The 17,776-nt window shown below is 39.5% G+C and overlaps 1 long non-coding RNA gene across 1 annotated transcript; it reads right to left on the bottom strand.

Moving 5' to 3' along the window:
- Positions 1–8,877: 8,877 nt before the first annotated feature.
- On the bottom strand, positions 8,878–14,094 carry LOC310854965. The gene is made up of 4 exons (XR_014568944.1): positions 14,052–14,094; positions 12,870–12,929; positions 9,880–9,982; positions 8,878–9,047 (listed from the first exon to the last, which is right to left on the bottom strand). It is a non-coding gene; the product is annotated as an uncharacterized lncRNA (long non-coding RNA).
- Positions 14,095–17,776: the final 3,682 nt, after the last annotated feature.

Here is a 17,776-nt window from a genome sequence, read left to right as displayed (position 1 = left end):
TAAGTAGGCTAGAATGGGGTTGCTAGGTGTAAGTATGTAGGACTAGTAGCATGCCAAATTTTGTGCTATTGCCATAGAGAATGCATTGGGCGTTTAAGTTAAATAACTCATAAACTACAAAACATAAAAATAAAAAAAAGTTCCAGCATGTGTCTCCACAGTAAGCTGAATAATAAAAAGTGTGAATGGAGTTTCTAGGTGAAAGTGACTTTTGACGTGCCTATAGAGCTGCCATTGAGCCCCATGTTAAATGTCTCAAATTTGAAAGCACTATATTTCTAAAACTATGAAACATTTCAAAGATTCCTTTTCAGGCAAACATGTCCACCGTAAGATGAACCTAAGTAGGCTAGAATGGGGTTGCTAGGTGTAAGTATGTAGGACTAGTAGCATGCCAAATTTTGTGCTATTGCCATAGAGAATGCATTGGGCGTTTAAGTTAAATAACTCATAAACTACAAAACCTAAAAATAAAAAAAAGTTCCAGCATGTGTCTCCACAGTAAGCTGAATAATAAAAAGTGTGAATGGAGTTTCTAGGTGAAAGTGACTTTTGACGTGCCTATAGAGCTGCCATTGAGCCCCATGTTAAATGTCTCAAATTTGAAAGCACTATATTTCTAAAACTATGAAACATTTCAAAGATTCCTTTTCAGGCAAACATGTCCACCGTAAGATGAACCTAAGTAGGCTAGAATGGGGTTGCTAGGTGTAAGTATGTAGGACTAGTAGCATGCCAAATTTTGTGCTATTGCCATAGAGAATGCATTGGGCGTTTAAGTTAAATGACTCATAAACTACAAAACATAAAAATAAATAAAAAGTTCCAGCATGTGTCTCCACAGTAAGCTGAATAATAAAAAGTGTGAATGGAGTTTCTAGGTGAAAGTGACTTTTGACGTGCCTATAGAGCTGCCATTGAGCCCCATGTTAAATGTCTCAAATTTGAAAGCACTATATTTCTAAAACTATGAAACATTTCAAAGATTCCTTTTCAGGCAAACATGTCCACCGTAAGATGAACCTAAGTAGGCTAGAATGAGCTTGCTAGGTGTAAGTATGTAGGACTAGTAGCATGCCAAATTTTGTGCTATTGCCATAGAGAATGCATTGGGCGTTTAAGTTAAATAACTCATAAACTACAAAACATAAAAATAAAAATAAAGTTCCAGCATGTGTCTCCACAGTAAGCTGAATAATAAAAAGTGTGAATGGAGTTTCTAGGTGAAAGTGACTTTTGACGTGCCTATAGAGCTGCCATTGAGCCCCATGTTAAATGTCTCAAATTTGAAAGCACTATATTTCTAAAACTATGAAACATTTCAAAGATTCCTTTTCAGGCAAACATGTCCACCGTAAGATGAACCTAAGTAGGCTAGAATGAGGTTGCTAGGTGTAAGTATGTAGGACTAGTAGCATGCCAAATTTTGTGCTATTGCCATAGAGAATGCATTGGGCGTTTAAGTTAAATAACTCATAAACTACAAAACATAAAAATAAAAAAAAGTTCCAGCATGTGTCTCCACAGTAAGCTGAATAATAAAAAGTGTGAATGGAGTTTCTAGGTGAAAGTGACTTTTGACGTGCCTATAGAGCTGCCATTGAGCCCCATGTTAAATGTCTCAAATTTGAAAGCACTATATTTCTAAAACTATGAAACATTTCAAAGATTCCTTTTCAGGCAAACATGTCCACCGTAAGATGAACCTAAGTAGGCTAGAATGGGGTTGCTACGTGTAAGTATGTAGGACTAGTAGCATGCCACATTTTGTGCTATTGCCATAGAGAATGCATTGGGCGTTTAAGTTAAATGACTCATAAACTACAAAACATAAAAATAAAAAAAAAGTTCCAGCATGTGTCTCCACAGTAAGCTGAATAATAAAAAGTGTGAATGGAGTTTCTAGGTGAAAGTGACTTTTGACGTGCCTATAGAGCTGCCATTGAGCCCCATGTTAAATGTCTCAAATTTGAAAGCACTATATTTCTAAAACTATGAAACATTTCAAAGATTCCTTTTCAGGCAAACATGTCCACCGTAAGATGAACCTAAGTAGGCTAGAATGAGCTTGCTAGGTGTAAGTATGTAGGACTAGTAGCATGCCAAATTTTGTGCTATTGCCATAGAGAATGCATTGGGCGTTTAAGTTAAATAACTCATAAACTACAAAACATAAAAATAAAAATAAAGTTCCAGCATGTGTCTCCACAGTAAGCTGAATAATAAAAAGTGTGAATGGAGTTTCTAGGTGAAAGTGACTTTTGACGTGCCTATAGAGCTGCCATTGAGCCCCATGTTAAATGTCTCAAATTTGAAAGCACTATATTTCTAAAACTATGAAACATTTCAAAGATTCCTTTTCAGGCAAACATGTCCACCGTAAGATGAACCTAAGTAGGCTAGAATGGGGTTGCTAGGTGTAAGTATGTAGGACTAGTAGCATGCCAAATTTTGTGCTATTGCCATAGAGAATGCATTGGGCGTTTAAGTTAAATAACTCATAAACTACAAAACATAAAAATAAAAAAAAGTTCCAGCATGTGTCTCCACAGTAAGCTGAATAATAAAAAGTGTGAATGGAGTTTCTAGGTGAAAGTGACTTTTGACGTGCCTATAGAGCTGCCATTGAGCCCCATGTTAAATGTCTCAAATTTGAAAGCACTATATTTCTAAAACTATGAAACATTTCAAAGATTCCTTTTCAGGCAAACATGTCCACCGTAAGATGAACCTAAGTAGGCTAGAATGGGGTTGCTAGGTGTAAGTATGTAGGACTAGTAGCATGCCAAATTTTGTGCTATTGCCATAGAGAATGCATTGGGCATTTAAGTTAAATAACTCATAAACTACAAAACATAAAAATAAAAAAAAGTTCCAGCATGTGTCTCCACAGTAAGCTGAATAATAAAAAGTGTGAATGGAGTTTCTAGGTGAAAGTGACTTTTGACGTGCCTATAGAGCTGCCATTGAGCCCCATGTTAAATGTCTCAAATTTGAAAGCACTATATTTCTAAAACTATGAAACATTTCAAAGATTCCTTTTCAGGCAAACATGTCCACCGTAAGATGAACCTAAGTAGGCTAGAATGGGGTTGCTAGGTGTAAGTATGTAGGACTAGTAGCATGCCAAATTTTGTGCTATTGCCATAGAGAATGCATTGGGCGTTTAAGTTAAATAACTCATAAACTACAAAACATAAAAATAAAAAAAAGTTCCAGCATGTGTCTCCACAGTAAGCTGAATAATAAAAAGTGTGAATGGAGTTTCTAGGTGAAAGTGACTTTTGACGTGCCTATAGAGCTGCCATTGAGCCCCATGTTAAATGTCTCAAATTTGAAAGCACTATATTTCTAAAACTATGAAACATTTCAAAGATTCCTTTTCAGGCAAACATGTCCACCGTAAGATGAACCTAAGTAGGCTAGAATGGGGTTGCTTAGGTGTAAGTATGTAGGACTAGTAGCATGCCAAATTTTGTGCTATTGCCATAGAGAATGCATTGGGCGTTTAAGTTAAATAACTCATAGATTACAAAACCTAAAAATAAAAGAAAGTTCCAGCATGTGTCTCCACAGTAAGCTGAATAATAAAAAGTGTGAATGGAGTTTCTAGGTGAAAGTGACTTTTGACGTGCCTATAGAGCTGCCATTGAGCCCCATGTTAAATGTCTCAAATTTGAAAGCACTATATACGTGTAGCTATATATAGTGAGCCACTGAGCCACTGGTTCCAGACAATTTCACACTGCTTTTTTGTTTGTTTTGTTCTTCTGTAAATCGGTCTTGAAAGTAAAGAATTGCGTGGGGCTTGAACTCACCATCTCCCGATCATGTGGACAATGTTCTAACACACTGAGCCACTGGTTACTGCTTTTTTGTTTGTTTTTTTCTCCTGAAATTGGTCTTGTTCATCTAGTTTTTCACCCAGTGAGATCAGTCTAAGAGTCATAGGATTTTCTGTACCTCATTTCAACTGCCTAAAGCCTGGATTGAACCTTTAGATATTCAGTCTAATGCGCTATACCAACTGCGCTATTTCGGCTTGTAAGTGTCACATCCAGAATATATTTTTCAATGTATTGTTAGTTCTTAAACAAATAAACTCATACAGTTTTCCCCCAGTGAGATCAGCCTGGGAGTCATACGGTTTTCTGTACCTCATTTGACCTGCTGAAAACCGGTTCCATTTGTACACTGTCAAAGTCACTAACTTAATACTATCAACATCTATAGAATATATAGACCCTCTAAAACAGTGGTTCCCAAACCTTTTCTTGTCAAGGACCCCCGAATTTACACTTTATTAGTCCGTGGAACCTAACCCTAACCCGGCTATAATCCATGGTCAAAAACGATGAAAAACGAGGATTTGAAAAAAGACAAAATCACTTCCAGACCATGGGCTACAGTCCATGGTGTCGGAGTGATTTTCGTCCTCAAATATGATGAAAAACAGCATGCTACAGTACCCTAACCCTAACCCTTGATCGTAGGAGATAGTAATGTAGGACTCTACAGATCGTGTGCTATCCAGTCATAAAGTTTGAACACTTGAAGAAACTACTACAGAAAACTGGAAACACCGCCAATGTGGCGCACTGCATCCTATCCGTAGGAATGAACAATCGACAGCAGGTGACAACAGAAACAGGACGGAAGACAATGAGGGCGGACACAAGTGTGGCCTACATGGGTCACATATAATTCGCCCAGCTGGTAGCCACTTAAGGCCCAATCAGATCCCAGTTCAAACCCATATAGGCAAACACAGGTGGCTGTGACATGGTTCTGAAATAAAATGGCCCATTTGGATACCACCTAAGATCCAGTTAGAAACCCACGTAAGCCCATATGGGCTAACACGGGTGGGCCCTTTGTGAAAACTGGGTGCACGGCCCATAGCCCATGTCAAAACCCAATTGGGCCCAGATGGACATGTTAGCTGGGACAGGATCTTCCAAACCCGCAGGTACGCGTCCAGGGGGCCGGGCCGGTTCCGGCGTGCCGCCCCGCGTCCGAAACGGTTGAGAAATGACAGAGTTACCGTGTGGCGGTCCCTCTACTGTACTGTACTGTACTGTACTGCAGTTAATACGTGCGTGTGTGTTTGTGTGTGCGTTAGGTTGCGTGCGCACAGGTGGTGAAAAACAACCATGCTGTTTTCGTGCTCATAACCAGCCACCCAGCCACTCACCCACACATACCACTCAAAAAGCATTGTGAGCTTGTAGATCGGAATTTTTCATAATGTTTACCTTTTTCTTTATATCGTTTGACAATTTGGCCACTGTCTTTTAATATGGTATTTTGTCTTTTCTTTCTTTCTTTTTTTGTGGCCTTGAAAAGGTCTCAAAAGTGGCTTAAATTGTCACTTCACTGTCATCTGGGGACAGTGAAGAGAACAGCTACTTCTACTGCAGTCCCAAATCAAGAGAATACAAATAATACATACTGACACGTAACAATCTAGACTCTCAACAGATGAGAGATGTTGTTGTGCTTACTATAGGCACAAGTATCAATTCTGCAATGTAGAAACATTCTCTGTTACAAGGAAATGTCTGGATTGTTTTTTTTTTACTTGAGTAAAAGTATCAATGGTCTGGTCTGGTATCAAATGCACTATAAAAATACTCAATTAAATTCAAAGGGCTTTATTGGCATGATAAAACATATGCATTTACATTGTCAAAGCAAAATGTGTAACAATACAATCAAAACAAAATTCTATTGAAAGTCACTCTCCAATAAATCAATTTATATGTATCAAGATCACTCTGTTGACAGAGCTGCCATTGCAGCAGTAAGGTAGATGCCTGGAGCTAGTCGGGCTAAACACTCATAATGGAGGAACGTAAATAAGTACTCAGGAGGCAGCAATACCTTCAGCTCGTAACCATGATAATACGAGTGTTTTTATTAGTCATTATATACTCGTGAGTTGATTGACATATCCGGTACATCCGGTATAGTCCTTCAGTATAAAAGCATTGCATAAATATATACATACAATACAGATCATCTCAACACACTCGATGCAGATAGTGGAGGAATTCAATACACACATTATGGAGAATATCCCATTTGGCCATTTCTCAGTTTAGTTAAAAAGTAAGTAAGTAAAAAATATATAAAAGGAGAAAAGAAAGAAAGAAAAGTAAACTATGTTAAACATTTTGAATAATGCTGATTATAAAATAGTTTTTTTGTTGGTGATATTTACAGTCAGAATCCAAAACGCTTCGATCTGGAGCAATGTTGTGTGTGTCCCCAACTCTAATAGATTACTAGATGAACTTGATACAAACGTCTCTGAAACAAGAGGCGTATATTTGTATAGCCGATTTCAACAATCTAAGACTTTTCATGAAATATTCAGAGCATTAGGACAGTTACATAAATCAATGACAATTAAGAGATTACAAGTACACATGGGCATTCTAAGCGGAGAGAAGCTAGTAAATTACTGAGGGTTACAATGAATGAATCCACTAATATGTTATTTTGGATGGTTCAAATATCACATCACCAAAAACATAAAAATGAGAGAATCAATCAATAAGCAATATAGTATATAGTAATCTAAAATCACTAATGTAAATCTATTTTTTTTTAAAGATATTTTTTTGCGGCTTACGCCTTTTATTGATTTTTGAAGGGACAGACAGTAGGCTGACAGGAAACGGGAGAGAGATGGGGGGATGACATGCAGTAAAGGCCGTGTCGGGTCCGGGAGTCGAACCCGCGGCACACTGCGACTGGATTACCAGTCTGGTGCCCAGACCGTTACGCTACGGCCTGGGCCAACTAATGTAAATCTTGGTTGAACGTTAAGCACTTCAACTTATACCAGGACCAGGAGCTTAGTGAAATCACATCAAATTGAAAAACGATCATCTGTATTTAAGCCTCAGTTATGTAGGGAGTCCTATACTCATTTCATTCATTGGGCCCTGATGAAGGTAGGCTTCACAGCTGACACGCGCATGTCGTTTAAAAAAAAAAGGCTATTTAAACTTAACTGAGCGGAGTAGTGCTTTGGACTTTCTTTGAGTTCAACCCTTCTTTTTGCACTTGGATGATTGTCAGCCCACTATAACTATACCACAGGTCCACAGGTGAAGGAACTTGAATATGTAGGGAGTCCTTTTGGAGAAGATTTCTTTTCTACCATAGCCATGATTACTTTTGATAATTTTTGGGGAGGAAAGTGCCTCCTTTTTCTACCTTAGCCATGGTCTCTGCCTTTTCTCTCATTTGTGTCAGGCTCTTAATGCGAGCTTGGTAGCCTGGCTTACATTCAGACTTCTCTCCCTCAATGAGCAGGTCAATGTACTCTGGGGTGGAAAGGGGATTGGGCTTGAGCGCGATCTCTTTCAGCCTCGCTAAACAGCTGGCCGACATGGTGATAAGGTTTACTACCTTCAACTGCATTTGGTTGTAATCATCCCTTAATTTAGAGAGCAGTTGCTCAACAGACAGCTTAGCCTGTGAAGCGCTTCGATATTTATCGTGTAACTCTTGCACTGTGCGCTTTTCGGTGACTTCTTGATAATCCCAATTGTACTTCTGATTAAAATGCACATTCCACACGCATTTGTTTGGGCACTGATTGCAATTGCCATCAGAATTCATTGCCGAACATTTATGCTTATCCTCATCATTGCCATAAGCACAGGGGAAGTGGCATGTGGTGTTGCACTGCTGACAGTTGGTGTTGAACTGATCGTGTGTTATCTGAACTGGCTTTTGGATGATAACCTCAAATTCAAAGTTCTCGTTGGCAGTGACCTCGGCTTTGTGCGTTTCGATTATCATATGTGTTTGTCTGATCTCTTCTATCTTAGCCAAACCAAGGATGACCTGCTTCTGCAAGTTTTCAACGGTGACTTCAAGCTTCTGTCGTTCTCTGAGGACCTCCTTTGTTAAGGTCAAACTTTTTGTGGGAATTTGGGGCAATTTTTTGAAGAACCTCTTCATGCTTGTGATACCCATGTCCCAAAACATTTGATCAAATGAGCTATTACCACCATCCTCATCATCCTCATCATCCTCATTATTATCATCACATGCACCTGCACTGTGGGCGCCAGATGATTTGGGTGCAAACAATGCTGAATTATTGAATTTGAAATGAAGTGGCTGCCCTTTCTTTGTTTTGGGACATGGGACCCCTGAGGCCTTGATTGCCTCCAGGACTGGTGGGGTCTGACCATCTGCAAAGGTCACCAAAACCCTGATGTTCTCTTCTATGTCTTTGCCAAAGATTGAGAGCACAGAGTCGAACACATATCTCTGTGTAGGGGTTAGCCGTGCAAGAGAGGCCTGAGCAACGAAACAAACGGCATCAATTTCAGAGACACCCTGTTGGGCAGTGAAAAGCTCGTTCAGCTTAACTGAGATCAGCTTGTCTCTATCTATTCCTCGAGTGTCACCAAAACCTGGCGTGTCAATGATGGTCAGTGAGTAGTCAACCTGAAACCCTTCTTGATGGTTGAGTTTGTAGGCAATAACTTCACTTGTCTGACTCTCCGCTTGAGATTTGGATGTACCCTCATTAACTAAAACAAACCTAAATGGATCGTCCCATTTGACACCAAGGATGTAGTTGATCATTCCATTGATGAGGGTGGACTTTCCTGCACCAGTTGCCCCAATAACCATTATGGTGTGATTAGGTTTAGGTGAATCAACACCAAAGGTAAAGCGTTTGCATCCTTTTATGTTTACATTTTCCTCTCTCAGGGGAATTGTGCAAGTAACGGGTACCCCTGTATGATCTTTTAGATCTATTCTCATCTTTGCCATGCATTCTTGATCTATTCTCATCTTTGCCATGCATTCTTGCACTTCTTTTGTACCCGAGATGGTCTCTTTGATTTTCTTTGTCTTTTCCCCCAGACCCCCAAACCCCCAACGCGAGTGACTCATTTTCCCAGTTTACATTTACAGAACAACGATTAAAACATGCTTCGTTTTACTGGTCAAATCTTCCTGCCGCGCTGCAAGTCTTCTTTGTGTGTGTTTGGAGTTCTCTCTGGTCCAATCTGCAACACACAAAACATGTATTAGCCGGGGAGCCACAGGCCCAAAAGCTTTAAAAGGATTAACCTGCCGTACTCTGCCGGAAATATGACGAAAAAAAGGTATGGCCATTTTTATATACCACACCATAGACAACCAATATAAGGCAAAATTTCCCAAATTTCATCATGCTTTAAGTAGCATGTGACAATTGTGACATGTCAAACTAGGGGGTTTTCATGATTCTGAATCCATTCCAAGCATTTGGTTTTGCACGGAAAACACTCCTCTAAAAACGGCCATAGCCGTCATCACAAAATGTGATGAGGTCATCACAAAATGTGATGAGGTCATCACAAAATGTGATGAGGGACCCCCCCCCCCCCCCCCAAAGATTTGAGTTTAAAACGTACAAGCTCGTAGCGCGGCACTCGCTATGAGCTTGTAGATCTGCTATTTTTCAATAGCTAAATTATAACATAATTTGAAAACACCAAAAGGGGTTCCTGCCCAAAATGGGTTAATGTATTAATTAATAAAATAAAATAAAATAATAATGTTCTGCATCAAAATTGTGACAGTAGAAAAGTAGAAAATAATCTGAGAATCTGACATATTTAAGCATTGTCACAATTATTTGTGACAATAATTATCACAAGATTGTGTCATCATTATTTGACATTATCTACTGTAAGCTCGCGCTGTGAAATAGAGCAGCATGTGCTTTGCTGGAGAAATAGCACATTTGAAAAACATGTTTCTAATTCTAGAAAAGGACAGTGTGTTAGTGTATATCATGTGTGTTTTCACTGAGCGTAGTTTAAAAGGACAGTGTGTTAGTGAATATCATCATACGTGTGCTGGCTGTTCTCAGTTCAGTTGTTGAGCTCTGGAGTTCAGGTATGGTTGTAACTCTAAAGGCAGGCCATGGACATCAGCAGTGAAGTCTTCAAATCTCCTATAAAAACAAAAACAATGAGCACATCATGGTATGCATGAGAGCATGGTGCAAGATAACTATGAACATACAGTTTGGAAACTGTCGTGGAAATTAAGATATAAACATTTAATAATACTCAGTTGTTTAGTATCTTCTCTAAAGTTACAGTCTTGGTATTATTTCATCTGTCACACCCCTGTGGTGCTGGTTGGTTTACAATGTCACTGTCTCATTTGTACTGGCTCTAAGTCTTGAGGCTATGTTGGGGGTTTGGCTGTCTGGGAGTAAAAGCTATAAAAGCTGTCGCCTTGGGTGACTCAAGATTCAAGATTCAAGACTTTATTGCCATGTCAACAGAGTTGATTGGAATTTGTTTCAGTGCACTAAAAACATACATACGATACATACACATATTCACATCACACAATCAGACAGAACACGATACAAAAGTACAGACATCATATGAGGGGGACCAATAAATAAGAAGAATGCAAAACGTTACAATTCATGTTGAATAAATAAATAGCAAATTCATCACAGTTCATCGTTTTACAAAGCAGCTTCACGCTGTAAAGTGCGAGTGAAAAGGGGGTCGGCATTCAAGAGGCGAACAGCCTCGGGGAATAAGTGCTGTTCTTAAAACGGGAGGTATTGCACTTTAGAGACCGGAGTCTCCTACCTGAGGGCAGGGGTGCGAAAAGAGAGCAGGCAGGGTGGGAGGGGTCGGCGATCACCTTCTGCATTCTGCGCTCTGGGACTCAGACTGGGGTTACATGACAAGTCATGTAAGTCTTGTCTCCTACTCGAGTAAAATCCTTATACTTCATAACTGAATTCTTGTGTTGCTTCATTATCATTATTATAAATTGTCCTTTTGAGCATGTGTCCCACAGACCGCCTTTACAAAACCATGCTGTGATCTCTACAAATAGCTCAAGTTGGTTGACTGTATAGTGATTTGTCGTTCCCAAACGATTTGTTTAAAAATAAATAGTTATTTTTCTTAGATGCACAACGTAAACTACATCACTTTATGAAAATATAATGTTAATAAATGTTAATTTGTTCTATTCTATTCAGTAACATTCCTGAAACGGTTAGTTCAGATTTTTGGACTGTAGGGAATATTTGCCATTAATATAGTGGTTGGAAATTGTTGTAAAAGGTTCTTGACCTATTTCTACTGTTAAAAGCGGTGGCGTTGAGTGTGACCATTTCATATCAGGGTGGTATTTATTATAAATATCAGCTTATTAACCGCTGTAATGTGTTCAAAATACAAATTACAAAATATGCATAATCTATATTGAGCTACACAATGTGTTCATATCCCAGTGTTAGTGTGGTACACTAACATGACTCAAGTGCAAATGTTCTTTGTCAGATAATTAAAAGTTACTGCCTTGACAAAAGCTCTGTCAGAGGTGGAACCATTAAGTGGTAGGCCTGACCCCATAAGAGGTCAGTTATAGTGTTACATCAAGAAGAGGGACCTGCATATAAATATCTAGGTATCTGGCTCGATGAAAAATTAACCTTCAAATACCATAAAACTAACCTCACCACCAAGTTAAGGCAGAAAATCGGTTTTCTTTACAGAAATAAAGCTAACTTCCCAATGATCTGTAGAAAAAGGGTTGTTGATGCTGTTTTTATGTCAGTTCTGGACTACGGTGATGTTATATATAGAAATGCTATACCCTTACCACTCTTCTACCCCTAGATACAGTTTATCACTCAGCATTAAGGTTCATCACAGGTGAAAATTACAGCACTCACCATTGCACCCTTTATAATAAAGTAGGTTGGTCTTCCCTCTCTGAACGGAGAACCATGCACTGCCTTACATGAAGATTTGTTTATGTATATAACCTGCATGTCTTTAAATTGTTTTATATAATGTATGTAATGTAATCTCGTCAGCATTGAAAATGAGGGAGAACCTCAATTGCTTTTTCGAGAATCAATCAATATATAATTGACCTATTTGTTTGTTTTGGTTGCGTTTACTATATAATTGTGTAAGTGCCTTTGGAAACTACTGCTTTCAATTTATTTGCATTTATTGTTGGTATCACATACTCAGTCATATGACTGAGTATGTGATACTACTCAGTTCACCAACAATAAATGCATTAAAGTTCTCTTTAAATTGGTGCAGTTGCACAACTCCACTCTGCCAGAACAATGGTGCATGGTGACTGTGAGTAACAGTCAGGAAGCTTCAGGGCCTTGAATTAAGAACATTGTTTAAAATGTGAACAGGAAGACAGCGTCTGGCAAGGTGGTACTCAGATAAGGAAATGCGTTAAGAGAAGTGTTTATGTTGGTTTATGATGGTTTAAGTTCAGAGAAGTGATTTATATTGTTATGTCGGGACTTGATCACACCGGCTGGGTCACTGAGTGAGGGGTATGATGTTGGAACTTGGAAGACCCGAAACCCCGATGACCATGGGACACATCACTGAGGATACGTCCCAGGTGCATCCATGCGATGTATTTTTGTTTTAGTTATTCTATTTATAGTGACTCATAGGAATAGACTACGTGACAACCAGCAATAGTCTGGTGACCACCGGAGAGACGGGTGGCAGCCAGAATGTAGATGGCACCCGGGAGCAGTATGGGTTGGCACCCCAGCCTGTGTCTTCCGTATTTTTGCTACGACAGTAATATGCAATGTGGACCTCTGGAGTGAGTGTGGAAAGATATTGGCCCTCGCCGTCGTCAAAGTTGCCCACCCCTGGTCTACCTTTAGTCTTAACACACACACACACACACACACACACACACACACACACACACACACACACACACACACACACACACACACACACACACACACACACACACACACACACACACACACACACACAAATAGTAATTCATAAACTGTTACTTACTGGGTCTCATTCAACGTACAGATGTTGATCACAGCTGGTGATAGTGATGAATGGAGTCACCTGAACAGAAGACAAGACACGTCAGTGATCACAATATCCACAGAAAAACTATCACATTACTGTAAATTGTATATATACTATGATGTCATTTGTCATAGTAAATATTTATGTATTATTTCTTATAGTCATGTTTTGCAGTGATCTAACAACAGCCTATTTGAGGGTGGGTGACCGTTGGCACAAAGGAGGGTGATCACTGGCACCAGAGGGAAGTCGGGCACGGAGTCCGCATGGGGGATAGGTGGTCGGGTTATTGTGCCCTGAGTCTAATGATCATTATAACAATGTGAAAGAAAATATTTAAAAAGAAGGGAAAAGGTTATATTCGTGGACAATCAAATGGCTCACACTGACTTATCTATGACATAAAAATCACACCCGTGTGAAGTGAGAAAAGACTCTTGTCATCGTACATCATCATGATGTAAAATAGACACCGTCTATTTGCTCAGACACTATGATGTAAAACTGTCCATTCATTGTCAATGGGAATTTAATGTTTGTGTAGAAATGTACAATGTAAAAAACACGCGTGCGGCACGCACACACGCGCGCACGTGCACGCGCACACGCACACAAACACACACACACACACACACACACACACACACACACACACACACACACACACACACACTACAAAAATAAAAATAATAATTTACGAGCTAATTTACGAACAGAAAGACTGTCATTCATTTTGTTACCGTCCTGATGACTGTTTGGGATGGTAATTATTGTCAAAGTATGTTCGTCTTTGCATACTGGTACTTTAAGTACATTTTGACACAGACACTTTTGTACTTTTGCTCAAGTAGATTTTTAATTCCGGACTTTTACTTCTACATTGCAGTATTGATACTTCTATGTATAAGTAAAAAATAAAATCACACTTGTGTGAAGTGAGGCACTGTAACAATTTATATCGGCCACATTAACCTCTTACGTCGTCATGTAGTGTCCCTAAACAAACAGCAAAGTCCATAGTCTGGAAAACGATTCATAAGTGCTCTAAACAAATCCCATACACTTGGCTGCCATGACCGTAATGTATAGAAACCATGCATTGGAGGGGATAGCCTATAGCGCCTGTCAAAAATGTACTTTTTCCACCACTGGACTTACCGAGAGGTGAGGAGGCTCTGTTGAAGGAGATGTGAGGAGGTGCCCGTCTGCTTCCTGCTCAGAGATAGCCTGGATCCAGCCCAAAGACTGCGAAAGCAACAGTCTTATAAGGCTAGCTCAGAGAGGAAAACCACTCCTCTTATCATAAACAGACCAATCATAATAACCACGGTGTCAAGGCAAGCTGTAATAATGAAACCGTAACCCTGGTGGAACCGGTCATAATGAAACTGAAAGTTTCTCACATTGATATAGTTCTGCTTATCACACTGTACAACTTAGAAAAGGAACATTGGTCAGCTTTGCTCTTTTACCTTGTACTTACTGTGTAATTATGAAAATCTTTCCCTTTTCATTTCACCCACACCACAGAAGTGCTCTTGTTGAGGTCTTCCACACTGAAACACACAGTGACAGAATGGAATGGTGGAAGGTGTTATCCTGGATCTCAACACAACATACATTATTAAAGTGCATTTACTTTAATTATCCATCATATTTAAAACAGTTATTAGTCACATATAACTCTAGATATCCTGTTAGACATACTCAACAACCATTTTTTTCTGTATCCACAACATCTAGTGATTAATAGAATCTTAAAGTCACATCTGGCGCTCACTGGCAGCCCACATTTGGAGTGGGAGTGGTAACTAAGTAAATTTGCTTAAGCACTATCCCAGCCAGCATGCCGACATGGGTCCCAAATGGTTTAGAGGTGGGCTGCCTATGTGGGAACCTTATGGAAATGTTAGCGGGCACCAGATGGTTCTACCTGGGTCCTAGGTGGGCCCCACCTTGGCAATTTTATGTGGGTCCTAACTGGGCTAGCCCGTGTGGGCTTTAAGTGGGCACACACCATGGGCGGAGCTTGAGGGGGTTCAGGCTTAACTTCTGGCTTCTGACTGTAGTTTGTAATCATCTCTCTTATCATGATATGATCGCTGTATGGCTGTAGTGCATGTGTGTATGTGTGTGAGCTGCTGTACTACCTAAATAACTCATTTTTAGGGGTTAGGGCATTGTAAAAACGCTAAAATAATAAAATAAAGGTGTCGTTGGCCAAGCTGTCGCACCCCCAGGCGTCAAGTTCAAGCTCCGCCTATGGCACACACACACACACACACACACACACACACACACACACACACACACACACACACACACACACACACACACACCAGGAGGACACAGGAGGACACGATATAATGAAACTGAAAGTTTCTCACGTTGATATAGTTCTGCTTATCACACTGTACAACTTAGAAAGGGAACATCAACTTTGCTCTTTTAACTTGTACTTACTGTGTAATTATGAAAATCTTTCCCTTTTCATTTCACCCACATCACAGAAGTGCTCTCGTTGAGGTCTTCCACACTGAAACACACACACACACACAGTGACAGAATGGAAGGTGTTATCCTGGATCTCAACACATCATACATTAATAATAAATAATAATAATGAATGCAGCTACTAAAACTGGTCTCAGTCCTACTTCATTGACTGCGACTACTTTGTGTCTATTGGTAAATTATACAACAGTGACATGCAGAGTTCTGCAAGGCTCCATTCTGGGGCCTCTTACTTCCGTTTAACATCTACATGGATTTATTGGAATTACATGGAATTATGGAAACTATAAAAGGTTATCTATAGGTGAGTGCAGATATGGTATACGCAGAATCACACACACACACACACACACACACACACACACACACACACACGCTATAGGGAGTGGTTTTATGGTGTGATCAGAAACAGAAAGCAAACGGACAGAGTTCAGTGTGTTCAACCAACTCAACAGAACCTCCTCGTCTCTCCTCTCGTCACAGAGCACCGACACAAACACGGTAAGCCACTAAAGAGTTCTAACACTGTACAGATATCTGATCTTCAGGGGTTGCCGGTCGGCAACCTTTTTGACATTAAGTGACATTTAAGACCTGTACGTGCCCGTCACAGTCGGCCACCGGCCTACTTGGGAACGATGCAACTATGATATACGTTGTCATAGCACCCGTTTTAACTGTCAGCCGGTACGTGTCCCGCATGGAGATCTGTGTATGTGCCTGTGTGTGAAGACTGCAAACTGAATGGAGATCTGTGTATGTGCCTGTGTGTGAAGACTGCAAACTGAATGGAGATCTGTGTATGTGCCTGTGTGCACACAGGCACACAGTCTACTTTTTAGTCTTACTTTTTAGTAGACCTTGGTTTCAGTGATAAGTCAAACCAAGGTGTACTAAAATGCTTATAAGTAAACGATGGAACAAGCTAGAATCATAATTCTTTTTTCGGTGTAAACTATAGACGTGGGGCTTTAAAATGAGACATTTCGTGACATTGTGGTCATATCTCACATTTTTCGATTGCCATTCAAAAAGTCGCCAAATCTGTCCCAATGCACAATAAGATGTTATTAAATCTAGCAATAAGATGGTTAAAAGGCCGTAGTTCACATTCTTTATGTCTCTGTGCTTTGGTGGTCACATTGTGTGAAAGAGGACATGTGTGGCTACAAAATGACCAAAGAACATGCGTGTAAAATGAATATTTTGGCCGGGACGACAATTAGTTTGGTAAATCTTCAAGGAAAGAATTTCAGTTTCCACACTCTACTGAAAGAAGCCCCGCACTCTAAGTTGGCACTAATTAGGCGAAACGGCCTGTGATTGAACTGCGATTTCAGAAAAAACGTTTAATGTATTCAAATACGGTTTGAACCACGAAAAAGTCCAGAGTCGTGTGAGCTTTCTAATGTTGAAATCACGTTTCTACGACAAAGTATGCCTGAGTAATGAGGTTGCAAAAGTGAGGTTGATTTAGAGATAAAATCCCATTCATTGTCTATGGGAGGAAAAAACTATAAATAAAGTTAAATATTTTAGTATAGTATAAGTATAAACTTTTTCAAAACAACTTTTTCACCAATGAAAGTTCAAAGTGAAAGTATGACGCAGTAATAAGAGCTCAAAAAAGTTAACTGTGAAAAATTCCATCGACTCTCATTATAAAGAATGTATAAAATGTAAAAAAGTATAAAAAGTATAAAACTTTGTAAAAATTAAAATACAAGCACACATCACTGCAAAGAGCTGAACAGTTTGAAGTTTTACTACATTTCTAGCATAAAGTATATGGAAGTAGTTAGGTGGCAAAAAAACGGCGGAATAAATAATAAATATAAACTGGCAATAACTAGTTATTGCCAGTTTATATTTATTATATATATAAACTGGCAATAACTAGTGTGTGCTCGCTGTGGCGAGCCCACAATGAGCACATTGGTGAGAATGCTTTGCTGAATAGTCCTTCAATGAGACTCAATGGAAGGCAGAGAAATACAAAATAATGCATATATTTGGCAATGCATTTGGCATTCTAAAATATCCATCTAAATCTTTCACATCTGGATGTATGATCATTAGACTAGCAATTATTTATAAATTATAACCCACCTATCTCCCAGACTGTGCCAGTGAAATATGTGCAGGATGCTATTTGTACATTTATTTAACTGACTAAACATTTTTATATTTATTTTTAATACAAAAAAAGAAAACTCTCTCTCTCACGTATGCCAGTGTGCCAGTGATCACCTCCCCTGTGCCAATGTTGGCATCCATGCCGTGTCTACGGTTGCCTACCCCTGCTGTAGTTAGATCACTGCAAAACATACATCCATCTTCAACCGCTTATCCGTAGTCGGGTCGCGGGG

Source organism: Protomyctophum parallelum (genome assembly GCF_964188405.1).
Source record: "Protomyctophum parallelum genome assembly, chromosome: 2".
NCBI classification, from domain to species: Eukaryota; Metazoa; Chordata; class Actinopteri; order Myctophiformes; family Myctophidae; genus Protomyctophum; species Protomyctophum parallelum.
Note: the sequence above shows the minus strand (reverse complement) of the source record. Positions and strands in the feature narration are given on the sequence as shown.